General features: G+C 41.3%; 4 long non-coding RNA genes across 4 annotated transcripts; all 4 read left to right on the forward strand.

Annotated features, from left to right (window-relative positions):
• The first annotated feature begins 3,612 nt into the window (after nucleotides 1-3,612).
• On the forward strand, nucleotides 3,613-5,334 carry LOC147852283 (uncharacterized). The gene is made up of 3 exons (XR_015531464.1): nucleotides 3,613-3,638; nucleotides 3,762-4,169; nucleotides 5,132-5,334. It is a non-coding gene; the product is annotated as an uncharacterized LOC147852283 (long non-coding RNA).
• A 112-nt stretch (nucleotides 5,335-5,446) lies between these two features.
• On the forward strand, nucleotides 5,447-6,683 carry LOC147852284 (uncharacterized). The gene is made up of 4 exons (XR_015531448.1): nucleotides 5,447-5,492; nucleotides 5,981-6,228; nucleotides 6,330-6,394; nucleotides 6,508-6,683. It is a non-coding gene; the product is annotated as an uncharacterized LOC147852284 (long non-coding RNA).
• A 50-nt stretch (nucleotides 6,684-6,733) lies between these two features.
• On the forward strand, nucleotides 6,734-7,395 carry LOC147852285 (uncharacterized). The gene is made up of 3 exons (XR_015531449.1): nucleotides 6,734-6,881; nucleotides 6,993-7,043; nucleotides 7,285-7,395. It is a non-coding gene; the product is annotated as an uncharacterized LOC147852285 (long non-coding RNA).
• Nucleotides 7,396-8,445: 1,050 nt separating this feature from the next.
• Nucleotides 8,446-8,817, forward strand: LOC147852286 (uncharacterized). Its single transcript, XR_015531463.1, has 2 exons — nucleotides 8,446-8,660; nucleotides 8,726-8,817. It is a non-coding gene; the product is annotated as an uncharacterized LOC147852286 (long non-coding RNA).
• Nucleotides 8,818-9,085: the final 268 nt, after the last annotated feature.

A 9,085-nucleotide genomic window follows, 5' to 3' on the forward strand; every position in this document is an offset into this window, starting at 1 on the left:
AAGTGGATCGAGAAGAAGGGGAAGAACATGAACACATCGAGAGTGTACACCGAATTTGACCAAATGTACAACCATCTCCCGAGAACCGACCAAACACTTCTCGAAGGAGATAAACTTTTGTACTTCTTAAAGGCGGTGGATGCAAAAGAGAGATGAGAACTAGGTAGTCTATTAGAGGACGAAGCACAACCCAATGCTCTCATAATGGATTGGGTTTTGGTAAGAAGAGCATGTGATTGATTCGACAAGCATCGTCGATGGCTAGATGATTCCGACATGGCGGGCCCGGTATTCCAAAGAAGGAAGGCTCCGATAACAACTGAGATGACAAAGCAAAGCAAGCCGACCGAAAGAGCGATGGAGAACTCTGTCATTGAAGAGTTGGCACGAAAATTCGAAGCGGTTTCATTAGCTAATTGTAGAGAATAGACGCGGAATATTGCTCGGCCACAACCGAGTCTTGAACAACTTCACTCAGAATTGTTGATGGGTGGGGGGTGGAGCCTAGAAGAGCTCCACCCCCCTCCCAAGGGGTTAAGTGAGAAGAAACTAGAGAGAGAGAGACAAAACAATTTTGAGAGGAAAACTTGTATATTTATTCATGTCCCCTATGGTGGGGTTATATAGGTACATTCCATGAGGGTTACAAATCAAGAACATACAATGAGGCTTGTAGATTAGTTATATAACCTTCTAACAACCTACCCATTATACATATTAATATACTCACACTTATGTGCACATTTGCACATACACTTACACATGACTTTTAATACAATGACTTCACACTTATCTATCCACGTACCAACACACTTGTACTCTCATACACTTTCAATCCCACGGATAACATATATGGCATGCCCGTGGGACAGCAGTGCCTTGCATAGGTGAACCCACATGCCTTCAATAAACACAAACATCGGTCTTTGGACCGGAACTTACGACTGGAACTCCCTCGGTCTTCTCCTATTGCATTGGTCGAAACTCCATCGACCAGGACACGCGTAACATGAACACAAACTCAATGACACGAACCTCTTGTTCGATCGGAACATCCGCGAACATAGAACTGCGGTACTCTCTTTTTCGGTCTCGAAATGATATTGTGTATGTATTTTTTTCTTTTGTTTTTTTTTGGTGTGAGTTGTGAGTTTACAAAATTTTAAGATCTGCCCTTGAGATTTTTGAAATTCTGTTTGATGCCCTTGAGGTTTTTGAAACTCTCCATTTGCCCTCCAATTTTTGAAATTTGGATTATGCCCTCATGCTTCACAAATTCAGCAAATGCCCTTATCATTTTTTAAGATTGTCTCTTTTTGTCCTTCGTTTATGTTTTTTTATTTTTTATTTTCTGTCTGTAGTCATCTCCTATTTGTGTTTGGGTATGTCCATGCTTGCTTCCTCTCCTCTCTTGTTTCTCGTCCACTTCTTCTGCTGCATTTCAGTTCTCCTCTTTTTCTTCAGTCCTCTCCTCTATTATTATTTTTCTCTTTCTTCTTTCGTCTTCTTTCCATTGTCCAGTCCACTACTGGCCACCACTCGGCTGCTATGTAAGAAAAGTTCAGAAGATAATGGGCTGGATTGACAACAGAGAACAAGAGAGAGTTTTCCAGAATGAAGAACAAGGTAAGATCTTATATTAAAACAGGTGTATTGCAAATTATGTAAGAACCTACAGAAAACTCTAGATGTAGTACCACACACATCTCTAAACAATACTTTCATCCATATATATATACAAAGAAGTAACAACTAGCCGTTACTTCTTTGTAACTGTTGTTTTGTCTTTTTTCCTTATTGTCTTTTGTAACTCATGTTTTTTCTTTATCCTCATAACTCATGTCTTATCATTTGTGGTGTAAACAGGTAATATTAACACCCCCCCGTAGCTGTGACACCACCAACTCATCTATTTGGATGAATACTTAATCCAATATGGTGGCAGCAACTCCAATGTTTTGCGTTGGGTACTGGCTTGGTAAGAAAATCAACCCACATAGTTTGTGTTGAAGTATGTCCAATCGAGAGGTTAGATTCTTCAAGAAGTTCTGAGATGAAGTGATGTCGTGCACAGATATGCTTGTTCTGCTCTGTGATCTTGGGGTCCTTAGTAATTTTGATGCAGGATTGGTTGTCACACCATAACTTGAATTCAGAAATTTTGAGGATGGCAAGTTCATCAATGATGGACTTCAACCATAATCCTTCCTTAGTAGTGAGAGTAGCTGCTATATATTCTGCTTCAGTGGAAGAGAGGGCGACAGTAGCTTGTTTCTTTGTTCGCCATGAAATGGCACCACTTGCAAATAGGAATACATAACCAGAGGTGGATCGAGAGGTATCCCTGTCCCCCCCCCAATCTGCATCCGTCCAACCATGTAGTGGTGTTGATAGCCAGCCTTGGATATTTGAATGTTGGGCTTTAGAGTATGATGTGTAAGTAAGTGTCATATCCCTTGTGTACTTTAGATACCGTAATACTCTTTTAAGTGCTTTCCAATGGTTAACTCCTGGATTCTCCATGAATCTTGATAGGTATCTAGTGGCAAAAGATAAGTCAGGTCGGGTGCAGCTAACGAGGTATTGAATGCTCCCCAACACTTGGCGATACGGGATATTCTTCATAAAGTAAGTTTCTTCAGTTTTATGTGGTGAATCTTCAGATGATAATTTGCATGGTACTGTGAGGGGAGTGGAGATTGGAGAACACTCAAACATATCAAACTTGGTTAGTATATTATCAACAAAGTTTTCTTGTGATAGGGAGAGTGTACCTAGAGTTCGATTCCTTTTTACATGAATCCCAAGAAAATGTTCTAGTGGCCCAAGATGTTTGATAGGGAATTGTTGTCGTAACTCAGCAATAAATTCCATTACCAAGTCTTCCGATGTCCCAGCAGTAGGTAAATCATCTACATAGACTCCCAAGAGTAAGAATTCTATTCTTGTTTTCCTTATATATATATTAGGTTCTGATTGAAGTTGTTGAAATTTGATTGATAAGAGGAACCTATGAAACTTGGCATACCATTGTCTAGGGGATTGTTTTAGGCCATATAAAGGTTTGTTAAGTTTACACACATACTTAGGGTCTATATTATTATCTAACATTTGGGGTTGTTCCATATATATATCTTCTTCTAAATCACCATGTAAAAACGTTGTTTCAACATCAACATGATGAAGTTCAAGATTTAAATATGTCGTAATGGCAATAATCAATCGAAGTGCAGTGATCTTTAGAGTGGGTGAAAAAGTTTCATGGTAGTCCACACCTGGTATTTGTGAGAATCCTCGAGCTACTAATCTCGCTTTGAACCTCACGGGAGTACCTAGGGCATCATATTTCTTTGTAAAAAGCCACTTACAAGTGATGACATTGGCGTGACAAGGCCACGATACTAATGTCCATGTGTGATTCTTTTGGAGTGCTGAGAATTCAGATTTAATTGCCGCAACCCAATTGTCTTTTTCTTTACTTTTTAATGCTTGCTTGAAGGTGAGAATTGGAGTTGTGTCATAGTTGTCTCCTTCGATGATGGCTGCAAAGATGGATATGTCGGACTCCGTCTCTATTGCGAAGTGACATGTGGAATTTTCAAGCATCTCGTCCTTAGTTGCATCATAGATATCACTAAGTAACCTTACCTTAGTCTTTTTAGCCCTAATTTCTTTGTCTTTTAAGGTTGTTTTGGAGAGGTTGCAGGTTTTTAGGCGGTCGAGATCCATATTCTCAGATTTGGAGCTTTGTTTTCTTGCAGTCATGGAGGATGCACAGGGTTGGATGTGGTCGCCACTCGTATGCTCAGGTTCAAGGCTTCGAGTAATATATTGTGCAGTGGATTGATTGTTGCTTTTGAGGCTCCGGTCATACACTTGTTCACCTTCGGGGCTTTGAGCATCAGATTGGCGGAAAAATTGACTACCAATTTTGAGATTTTGAGGATACTCTGAGGTGTAAGGTTGTAGGTGACCTAAACTTGTATGTTCAGATTCACAATTTCGACATTCGGATGTTGAAGAAGAGCTGTTGGGTTGTTGGCAGTGCATTAGCACATCCTCAGGTTCGAGACTTCGAGTGGCTGATTTGGTAATCATAGGCTTGGTGGCGGTCTTCGCAGCAGAGATTGCCAACCCCTCATCTTGAGTGGTTAAGATCTGAGAATGAGGTAATTGGTTGAGTTTCTCTCCTCTGTTTTTTGTTGCATTAGTTGTTGGCGCTGTCGGGAACTCAACGCTCCTTATACGCAACGCTCGGCCTCAACCGAGCTTAGAATCATACACAGAGAACGGGAAATGAAGAACGACACAATGGAAGAGAGGAGTACGTAGGATGTTTAACGTGGAAAACCCCAAACTAGGGGAAAAACCACGGCAGCCCACAGGCTGCAAACTATCACTAGGTTAGTATGTACAATAGTGAGTTCACGGAGGCAACAACCTCGTGCTCACAATCTTCGCCACAGGCGGCGGTTACAATAGAGGCAACGACCTCTTTCTCTCTCTCTCTCTGTACACTGTTATGCGCTCTAATCTCACATAGACAAGAAATAATAACAACAACAACAACATCTAAAAGTTTGCCCTAAGTCATATTTATACTAATATAACCTCGATGGGCTCTCAGAAACATATTTACAAATATGTCTCTTCGTCCGGTGAGCATTCCTCACCGGGTCAGCACCATCCGGCTCTCCGTAGCCGGGTACTTCTCATCCGGTTCTCACCGGGTCTGCACCATCCGGCTCTCCGTAGCCGGGTACTCCTCATCCGGATCTCACCGGGTCTGCACCATCCAGCTCTCCGTAGCCAGGTACTCCTCATCCAGTTCTCACCGGGTCTGCGTCATCCGGCTCTCCGTAGCCAGGTACTCCTCATCCGGTTCTCACCGGGTCTGTGTCATTCGGCTCTCCGTAGCCGGGTACTCCTCATCCGGTTCTCATCGGGTCTGCACCATCCAGAGGAACCTGTCTCGCAACAAGCGCACCATGATTGTTGTGTAGTTCGATGTTGATGATGCTTGTCCCATCATTTTCAAATTCCATTGATGTTGCTTGAGGAAGTCTTAACTTTGTGATTTCCTTGGTAAGGTGTTCACTCTCGGTTTCTTTCATTACATATGATGACCTAGAAAAAAGACTTTTGTCATCAAACTCCACAGAACGACTAAATATTATTTTACCTGTATCAGGAAGGTAAATTCTGTATGCTTTTACTCCATATGGCTCCCCATATCCAATAAATTTTCCTTTGATGCATCGATCCTCAAGTTTTGTCCTCTTGGCAGGTTGTATATATGCAAATGCAGTTGCTCCAAATACTCGAAGATGTGATATCTCAGGTGGGTACACCACATGGTGTATGGCACTTGTCCTTCTATACCTTGGTGAGGGGTTCTGTTTCGTAGGTAACAAGCTGTGGCGACAGCTTCTTCCCAGAATCTTGAGGCCATTCCACTCGTCTTCAACATACTCCTAGCAACATTTAATAAGGTGCGATTCTTTCTCTCGGCTATCCCATTTTGTTGAGGTGTGTAGACAGTTGACTTTTGATGAAATATACCATTTTTTTCGTTAAAGGCTTCCCATTCTTGTGAAACAAATTCCCCACCATTGTCACTTCTTATTACTTTAACTTTAAGTTGTGTTTGATTTTCAACAAAGCTCTTATATGCACAAAATGCTTGGAATGCATTTCCCTTTTGTTTAAGAAAGTTAACCATTGTAAATCGCGAAGTGTTATCAATAAATGTTATAAAGTACCTTGCTCCGGAGAGTGAGTTGGGAGTTATCGGTCCACATACATCCATGTGAACAAGTTGGAGTAGTTCCTTTGTCTTTGAGTTACTTAGCGGGAATGATTTTTGAGCCCTTTTCCCATACATGCATCCTTCACAAATATCAATAGATTTAAATATTGTGGAAGGTAAACCTCTTACTAGGTTCTGATTTTGACACAATTTGAGTATTGGTGTATGTAGATGACCGAACCGGCAATGCCATAGATAGGTGGGAGACACATTGTCTACTCCTCCTTGATGTACTTCAGCAGCTAATGCTTCTCCAAGATTCGCCTTGACAGGATATAGTTGCCCTTGTTTTGGACATACAATTTTTATCTCATGTTGACCATCTTGGATGTATAGGGTAGCTTGTTGTTTGCTGAATTTGACTGTCATTCCTTTTGCAGTAGCTTGTCCCACAGATAATAGATGTTTTGCAATTCCAGGTACAAAGTATATATCTGAAATTTGTACAACATGATTACTAATGAGTCTTAATTTGATATTACCTTTCCCAACTGCCACTTTTTGACCTTTGTCTCCGAAGGTGACCTTCAATGGTATTGGGAGCTCTTGATAGTTGTCCAACCAGTCTTTTCGATATGTTAGATGGTGAGTAGCCCTGGTATCCAAGAACCAGGTGCTATCATCTTCATTTTCTTCAAATGTGTTTGCATTATATGCTTGAATATACTCTTCTTCATCAGGTTCTCCATTTTGTTCAGGTGCTTCTTCAAAAGAATATTCTGGATTTCTATCATCTTCTTGTTGGATAACCACATTATGTGCCTGGGGTCAGTTGGAGTTCTTCTCTGCTTGCTTGAGGCGACATACTCGATCAGTATGTCCTTCCTTCTTGCAATATCTACAGATGATTCTAAAGCTTCCATTTTGTCGTGAGTTGTTCCCATAGTATTTTTGTGCTTCACTCTTGATGTATGTTTTGTTATTATTAGATTCATTATTTCTTACTTTTTCAAGTCTGTATCTTTGTTGGTTTGCTGGATGACCCCTTTGGAATCGATTGATGGAGACTGCCATTGCAATCGGTTGAGCATTATTCTTCTTTTGTCGTCGAATGTCTTCATGACGGATCTTAGTAAGTAGCTCAGACAATGTTGTCGTGCTACTATGCATAGTGATGAATGTTCCCCAAGATTCAGGGAGTTTGCTTAACACTAATCCAATCTTGTTGTCTTCTGAGATGCAGTTGTCGGCGGTAGTTGCATCATCCATGGCTGCCTCCCAAGTTGATAAGAAGGTAGGAACATCTTCTTCTTCCTGTAAAACACACATATTAAACAGGGTAGCTAAGGTGGGGAGTTTAGTTGTACCATCTTGAGGTTCGTATAGTTCCTTCAGTTTTGCCCACATTGCAGCTTCAGATGTGAGTTTTCAAATAATTTCTGACTGCTTTTCATCTACATTTAACATTATCTCTAGTCTAGCTCTTTTATCCAGCTTTCGCCACTCATGCCATTCGTCTGACTCTCGTTTTGCAGGTTCTGGACTAGTGCCAGTTGTGATGTCGAGGAGCTCCTCAACATCAAGTAGTAGCTCCATTCGAGTCTTCTAGATTTTGTAGTTTTTCTCTGTTAATTTGTCCAAGGTATATTTTCTGCTTGAGCTTGCCATAGTGATAGTTTTTAGATTTGTTTATTTCAGGAAATCTGTGGTGAGTTTTGTTGGTTATAGGGGAGTATGAGATTCTGATTGTGCAACCTAGCTCTGATACCATGTAAGAAAAGTTCAGAAGATAATGGGCTGGATTGACAACAGAGAACAAGAGAGAGTTTTCCAGAATGAAGAACAAGGTAAGATCTTATATTAAAACAGGTGTATTGCAATGTAAGAACCTACAGAAAACTCTAGATATAGTACCACACACATCTCTAAACAATACTTTCATCCATATATATATACAAAGAAGTAACAACTAGCCGTTACTTCTTTGTAACTGTTGTTTTGTCTTTTGTAACTCATGTTTTGTCTTTATCCTCATAACTCATGTCTTATCATTTGTGGTGTAAACAGGTAATCTTAACACGCTATTCGGTCGTTGTTCGGCCACCACTGGGCTGTTGTTGGCCATTGTCTGGCCAATCACCGCTGCCACTTGGCCGCGATTTGGCCACTGTCCGGCCATTCACCACTGTGCGGCCACCACTCGGCCACTGTCGGCCACTGTACAGCCAATCACTGCCACCACATGACCATTGTTGGCCACTATCCGGCCAATTTCCACCACTCGGCCGTTGTTCGGCCACCACTCAGCTAATCGCCCCTATTCGGCCACTGTTCGGACACCAGTCGGCCGTTGTCGGCCACCACTTGGCCGCTATCGGCCACTGTCCGACCGCTATCTGGCCGTCACTCGACCGTTTTCTGGCTGCTGTTGGCCACTCGACCGTTGTTCGGTCAATCGCTGTTGTAGGCCACTGTTCGGTTGTTTTCCGGCCGCTGTTCGGCTACCACTCGACCGCTATTTGTTCATTGTTCTGGCCGTCTCTTACGAAATTCATGTCGTCTTGTGTCAGGTCTCCCACAGTTCCCATGGGAGCTCAGTCTAGGACCTCCACATGGAGGTTTCTCAACAAAGCATTCAATCTTGCTTTTGCTTCTGTCGCCATCGCTGAAACGGCTAGGCATGTTCCATCATCACTTAATCTCCTCAATCATGGATATTTTGAGGATTGTGGTGTTCAAAATTCTGAGTGTTAGGACTAGGATTATGAAGAGATTCTGATTGCTAAAGTCACAAAAGAGAATGAAGAGATTCAAGGGCAAGTCCAACTGCAAGGTGAGAAGATGGAAGATGTGGCAAAAGAAGAGTTAGTCAAGAATGTGTAGAGAAATGAGATTATTAACAAAGACAAAAGTGTTGCGGAAGAAATTGCTATCATAAAATTGGAAGAAATCAACTACAAGGTGAGAAGATGGAAGATGTGGCAGAAGAAGAGTTAGTCAAGAATGTGTAGAGAAATGAGATTATTAACAAAGACAAAAGTGTTGCGGAAGACATTGCTATCATAAAATTGGAAGAAATCAAAATTAATGTATCTGATGATACATAGACTTTTGGTGATGTGAAGGTGGAGGAAGTAAAGGACATTGGAACCGAGGCCGTTATTGAAGAGGTCAAGGATGTAGAGTTAGAAATAGTCATGAATGAGGAATAAAACAAGATATCGGAAGATATAGCGATCACTTCTTATGAAGTTCTTGAGGAAGATGATCAAATGAAAGAGGGTAATAATATAAAGGAGAATGTTACTATTGTTATTGAAGATATATAAATATCAC

The sequence above is a fragment of the Azolla caroliniana genome, unplaced genomic scaffold, assembly GCF_043228905.1.
Source record: "Azolla caroliniana isolate FFs.n. ecotype wild unplaced genomic scaffold, voAzoCaro1.0.p SCAF_18, whole genome shotgun sequence".
In the NCBI taxonomy this organism is placed as follows: Eukaryota; Viridiplantae; Streptophyta; class Polypodiopsida; order Salviniales; family Salviniaceae; genus Azolla; species Azolla caroliniana.